The sequence below is a fragment of the Sorex fumeus genome, unplaced genomic scaffold (assembly GCF_029834395.1).
Source record: "Sorex fumeus unplaced genomic scaffold, SorFum_2.1 ptg000070l, whole genome shotgun sequence".
Taxonomy (NCBI): Eukaryota; Metazoa; Chordata; class Mammalia; order Eulipotyphla; family Soricidae; genus Sorex; species Sorex fumeus.
The window spans coordinates 13384652-13391721 of NW_026606127.1; positions in this window are offsets into that span (position 1 = coordinate 13384652).

Consider the following 7070-nt stretch of genomic DNA (forward strand, 5'->3'; position numbering starts at 1 on the left):
AACCCAAATTCCCAACTATGGATGAATTAATCAAAAAGTTGTGGGCTAGAGCAATAGCACAGCAGTAGGGCGTTTGCCTTGCACATGGCTGGCCCGGCCAAGCCAGGTTCGATTCCTCCACCCCTCTCGGAGAACCTGGCAAGCTACCGAGAGTATCTCACCCACACGGCAAAGCCTGGCAAGCAACCCGTGACATATTCAATATGCCAAACAGTAACAACAAGTCTCACAATGGAGATGTTACTGGGCCCGCTCGAGCAAATCGATGAACAATGGGAGGACGGTGCTACAGTGCTACAGTGCTATATATACACACTGGAATATTATGCAACTGTCAGGAAGGACTGTCATGCAATTTGCTACTACACAAACCTAGAGGATATCATATTGAGTGAAGTCAGTCATAAGGAAAGGGGTAGACACAGAATGATCTATCTCACATGTGGTATACTTAAAGACACAGAGGAAGGGAGAAACAAATGGCCAAAGACACAAGGACTAGAGTTTGCCCACAGAGCTTAGCCAATGGGAGAATGGAGTTGGAGGATCTTTGGGATCTCAGTGGAGAGAAGTGGATACTCTGATGGTGGCTGTGGTGTTGAAATGATGTATGTATGAAACTATCATAAATGGTATTGTAAATCACAGTATTTCAGTATTGCATGCATGAGTTTGACTAACCCAGAACCACCCCACGTGGTCAAGTATGATCATTGACACTGTCAGTCTGATCTCAGTCACCATAAATGCACAAGGCAAGCAAAACAATCAAATGTGCAAGCATCCCAACCAATTGTAACCAAATATGTGGCCCCTGAAAATCCCAACAACAAAATTATGGGAAAGAAAGGGGAAAGTAAATGAATATATAGAATATATAAATAAAAATTGAAACCTTTGCACTTCAAAAGATACTTTTTAAAAATATTTTATTTTATTTTATTTTATTTTATTTTTATTAGTGAAACACCATGAGGTACAGTTATAGACTTATAAATTTTTGTGCTTGGGTATCAGTTATACAATGATCAAGCACCCATCCCTCCACCAGTGCCCATCCTCCAACACCACGGGTCCCAGCATCCCTCCTACCCCCCATCCCTCCGTCATACCCTGCCTCTGTTGCAGGGCATTCCCCCTTATTCTCTCTCTCTTCTTTTGGGTAGTGTGTTTTGCAAGAGAGGCATTGAGTGGCAATCATGTTTGGTCTATAGACTACTTTCAGCATGCTTCTCCCACCCTGGGAGGATCCTCACAACACCCTTTATTTGGTGCTCTCTTCTCTATCTGAGCATCCTTTTCCCCTAGCACGTGTGGCTGGCCTTCAAGTCATGGAGCAAAATTCCTGGTACTAATCTCGGCCATTCCTGGGTGTTAGTCTCCCGTTTTGTTGCTTTATGTTCCCCAGATGAATGCAATCTTTCTGTGTCTATCCCTCTCTTTCTGACTCATTTCGCTTAACATGATACTTTCCATGTAGTACCGCTTGTATGTAAATTTCATAACTTCATCTTTTTTAACAGCTACATAGTACTCCATGGTGTAAAGTATCAAAGTTTCTTTAACAAGTCATCTGTTCTCTGGCACTCAGGTTTTTTTCCAGATTCTGGCTATTGTAAAGAGTGCTGCAATGAACAAACAATTGCAGATGTCACTTCGACTATACCTTTTTGCCTCTCTGGGATATATTCCCAGGAGTGCTATTGCTGGGTCAAATGAGAGATCAAATTCTAATGTTTATTGAAGACAAAGTTGGAAAAACTCTCCATGATATTGAAGCTAACGGTATCTTCAAAGTTGTCATGCCACTGGCCGAGCAAGTGAAAACAGAGATAGACAAATGGGACTATCTTAAACTAAGAAGCTTCTGCACCTCAAAAGAAACAGTGACCAAAATACAAAGACAGCCTACAGAATGGGAAAGGATATTCACCAAATACACATCCGACAAGGGGTTGATATCAAGGATATACAAGGTACTGGTTGAACTCCACAAGAAGAAATCACCCAACCCCATCAAAAAATGGGGTGAGGAAATGAACAGAAACTTTCGCAAAGAAGAAATCCAAATGGCAAAAAGGCACATGAGAAAATGCTCTACATCACTAATCATCAGAGAGATGCAGATCAAAACAACAATGAAATATCATTTCACACCACAGAGACTGGCCCACATCCACAAGAACAAAAGCAACTGGTGTTGGCGCAGATGTGGCGAGAAAGGGACCCTCCTTCACTGCTGGTGGGAATGCCGGCTGGTCCAACCCTTTTGGAAAACAGTATGGATGATTTTCAAAAGATACTTTTTAAAAAATTAGAAAAGCAGATCAGAGATAGTACAATGGGTAAAACCATTTCCTTGCACATAGCCAGCCCAGATTCAATCCCTGACACTACATATGTTCCCCTGAGTACCACCAGGAGTAATCACTAAGCACAGAGTCAAGAGGATAACCTAAGCACTGCTGAGTGTGGCCAAAACTTCCCCTCCTAAATTAGACAAGTTATAGATTGGAAAAAAATATGCAAACCATATATCTGATTAGGGTCTGTAATTCAGATATATCTTAATAACAAAAAAGACAACTCAGTTTTAAAATGAGCACAGGTACGAATAGAAATTCTGTAAAATATATAAATGGTCGACAAGCAGACAGTGATTACAGTAATGAAAATCCAAACCACAATGACATCACACCCACAAGAATAGCTATGATAATTTTAGAACAAAAAATAATAAGTGTTGGTGAGGATACGACTAAAGTGGAATGCCCATATGTTGCTAGTGAGATTATAAAATGGTGTAGGAAAAATCTCAATAGTTAAAGTTCAAAATAGAGGAGCTGAAGCAATAGTATAGTGGGTATTGGGTAGTATGTTTGCCTTGTATGTGACTGACCCAGGTTCAATTCCTTATATGCCATATGCATGAGCCATGCCATGAGCACTTCCAGGAGTGATCACTGAGTGCAGAGTCAGGAGTAAGTCCTGAGCACCACCAGATGTGGACCAGAACATGTGAAAATAGTTCAACATAAATTTACCATATGACCCAGCAATTATACTCCTTGGTATAATCGACCCAAGAGAACTGAAACACATGCCCACTCAAAAACCTATACACGAATGTTAATAGCAGCCAAAAAGTAGAAACACACCAAGTGTGTATGCAACAATGAGTGGAAAAACAAAAATGTGGCATATACATGCAATCAATGAAACATTATCCAGCCACTGAAAAGAAATGAGATGCTGGGGCTGTAGCTCAGAGTTAGAGCATTTACATTGTATTGTGAAGTTCTGGGTTCAGGCCCTCACACAACAATTGAATTAAATTCAAATATGGATGAACCTTGAAATTATGCCAAGTGAAAGGCCACCTATTGCATAATTCCACTTAGATGAAAATCCACAGTAAGAAAGTCCATGGAAACAGAAAATAACTTTAGTGGTTGCCAAGAGACGAAGGGCAGGAACAGGGATTAACTGCAGAGAGAGAGGGAGAGAGAGAGAGAGAGAGGGAGAGAGAGAGATTCCATTGAGGTGACCAACATGTCTAAAATTGGATTTTAGTGAGGGTTGAAGTGCAGCTTATGCAAAGTCCTTGAAGTGATATTTAAAAGGGGTTCATTTTTAAAACTTGAATCACAGTGAGATACACAATTATAATGTTCATGATTGGGTTTCTGTCATATAAAGTTCCAACATCTATCCTTTCACCTGTGTACATTTCCCACCATAAATGTCCCCAGTTTCTTTCCCTATACCCCCACTCCTGGTCTGTTTCTTGCAGACACTTTCCTTTTCTCTCTCTCTCATTTTTGGCATTATGGTTTGCAATACAGATACTGAAAGTTTATCATGTATATACATTTACCTACTTTCCACACTCAGTTCTTTGCCAGAATGATCATTCCTAACTATTATTGTCATACTGGTCCCTTCTCTATCCTAACTGCCATTCATCCCCCCGCCCACCCCCACATAATTGTGGCACATTTTCAACTATGGACCAGTTCTCTTGGCCATGTTTATCCCAGCCTTGGATATTAGTCTCATACCATTTTTTAATATCTCACAAATGAGTGCAGTCATTCTATATCTCTCCTTCTCCTTCTGACTCATTTCAGTCAGCATGTCTATCCATTATAAGCAAATTTCATGACTTCATTTTTCCTAACTGCTGCATAGTATTCAATTGTAGAGATGTACCATAGTTTCTTTATTCAGTCATCTGCTCTCAGGCACTCTGGTTGTTTCCAAATTCTGGCTATTGTCAATAGTGCTGAAATAAACATAGATGTGCAGATAGCGTTTCTGCTGTGTGTTTTTCGGCCCCCAGAGTATATTCCCAAAAGTGGTATTGCTGGGTCAAATGGGAGTTCAATTTCTAATTTTTTGAGAAATGTCCATATAGTTTTCCAAAAAGTCTGGACCAGTCAGCATTTCCACAAAAAATGAATGAGCATCCCTTTCTCCCTGCACCTGTGCCAGCACTGTTGATCTTATTATTTTTGATGTTTATGCCAGTCTTTGTATTGTGATATGATATATCATTGTTGTTTTGATATGAATCTTCCTGATGAGTAGTAATGTCGAGCCTTTTTTTCATGTGCCTTTGGCCATTTGAATGTATTAAAGAAGTTTTTGTTAATTTCTTCCCCCCAATTTTGATGGGGTAGGTAGCTACATGTTAAAAAATGAACTTACACCATGCACAAAAGTCAGATCAAAATGGATTAAAGACCTCAACATCAGACCTGAATCCATAAGTTACATTGAGGAAAATGCAGGCAAAACCCTCCATGATATTGAAGCAAAAAAAATTCTTCAAAGATGAAACACAAGACCAAGCAAGTGGAAGCAAAGATAAACAAATGGGACTAAATTAAACTAAAGAGCTTCTGTACCTCAAAAGAAACAGTGACCAAGATACAAAGACAGCCTACAGAATGGGAAAAAATCGTTTAACCAATACTCATCTGATAAGGGGTTAATATCAAAGAGATATAAAGCACTGGTAGAACTTTACAAGATGAAATGGGTTCATTTTGTGGTATGCACATTTTATGTCAGTACACAAGGTCAAAAACACCCTGGAAAGCAGAGAAGGAAAAAGTGTTCATCTTTTTGAAAAATTTTTAGGGATCCTATAGAGCTCAATGTGTTGCTCTAGTTGTTGTTATTATCATGGCTACAGTAATGGTAGGAGCATTGTTTGGCCCTTTGGGGACAGGTAAACAATGATTTACGTCTTTTTAGAGGCAATTTTTAAATTTTTGTGGTTCTGGGGATCAAACCCAGGCCTTGCACATGCAAAACACGAGATATGCCAGTGAGCCATACCCCCAACTCATGTAAAGACCATTTAGGTCGTTTGTACTAAAAGTGAGGAAAAAAAAGTTACTAGAAGATGAATACAGGGACCAGAAAGACAGTACAATGAGTAAGAGATTTGTGTTGCATGTGGCTGGCCTGAGTTTGATCTTTGGCATCCCATAAGGTCCTTCAAACCCCACCAGGAGTAAGGCTTCCTGAGTGCAGAGCTAAGCTCTGAGCACTGACAGGTGTGCCCCCAAACTAAAAAAGCAAATGAATTAAAAGATCAATGTGGCTAGCTATAAATTGGGTAGCAAGAGAAATGAGCATTAAGGTATAATCCATGTCAAGATGCAGAGGTGACATAATTTGCTATAGATAACACTGAAATAAGGAATGGGGAAGAGCCTCAGCCCTTGCCTGCTTAAGGCTGAAATTACTATTGTCCCCGAAAACTACTGTCTACCTAGGCTGATAATGCCAGGGAGTGGATCAGCATTTTGGCACAGAGGAGGCAGAGTGAAATATGTTTTTCCAAAGGAAGCATTCACCAGGTGCTGCTCATCTGCCACTCCCGAAATGTCCCTCAACACTGGCTCAGCAGATATCGATCACAGTTTCCCTCTTAATTCACAGACTACTTAGGAAAGTACCAGTTATCATGTTCAGAAGAACACCTACCTTCATATCAGCCTTTTCTAGGTATGATCCTGCATGTGTGACCCAGACAGGTTTTGGAAAGAGTCTCCTATCCTATAAATTCTTTGCATAAGGGCTATAGCATGTGCTTATATATCTCAAATGACCTTGGGGGATGTTTAGTCTTATAGAAAGTGGCGATGTTGCCCAAACTGACAACAAGCAGAAAATAATTCTCAAGGGTGTTTCTTAAACAAGGGTTTGCCACTCTCTCCTCCTGACACACAGGTGCCAGAAACACTGTAGAGACACTGAGTGACAGGTGTGGATATTTTGCTGGCTTCCCAGGGTTGACAAGCAATGATAGAGAATTGCTTGTGCTTTCTGACACAGATACCAAAAACAAGGGGAAGTAAACAGCTCAGTGAGCACTTCTCAGAAATAAAGAAATAAGTGGTCGGAGCAATATAACAATAGATAGGGCACTTGCCTTGCATTCTGCTAATCCAGGTTCAATCCCCAGACCCCATATATTCCTCTTAACCCCACCAGGAGTGATTCCTGAGTGCAGAAGCAGGGGTAAACCTTGAGCACTTCCAGGTATGGCAAAAGAGAGAGAAATGAAAGAAATGAAAAGAGAGGAAGGAAGGAAGGAAGGAAGGAAGGAAGGAAGGAAGGAAGGAAGGAAGGAATTAAGTGAAGAAAGAAAGAAAGAAAGAAAGAAAGAAAGAAAGAAAGAAAGAAAGAAAGAAAGAAAGAAAGAAGAGCTGAAGCACTCAAAAGACATTTCCAGGCTCAATCAAGCCTATAAGCATCCCCCAGGTAGAAAGAAAAGTAAAGTAAAATTTCTTAACCATATGGGAATTATGGTTGTGAGAGCAGAAAAATTGGGGTGGATACTTTTGATGAGGTAAAATTTTTAAACCCACTTCTATGACAAAATCATTAGATAAACATCCTTTTCAATGATAAAAACCAAGTCATTTCTGGCCCCTTTCCTGGAAGAGCTCTTTGTGATTGTCAGGCTACAGCAACAGCAGTAAGAAGCCATTTTCTGGGCACAGAGCCCAGAACTCAAAGGGAGGTTCCAAAGAACATCTGGTCTGCTCGAT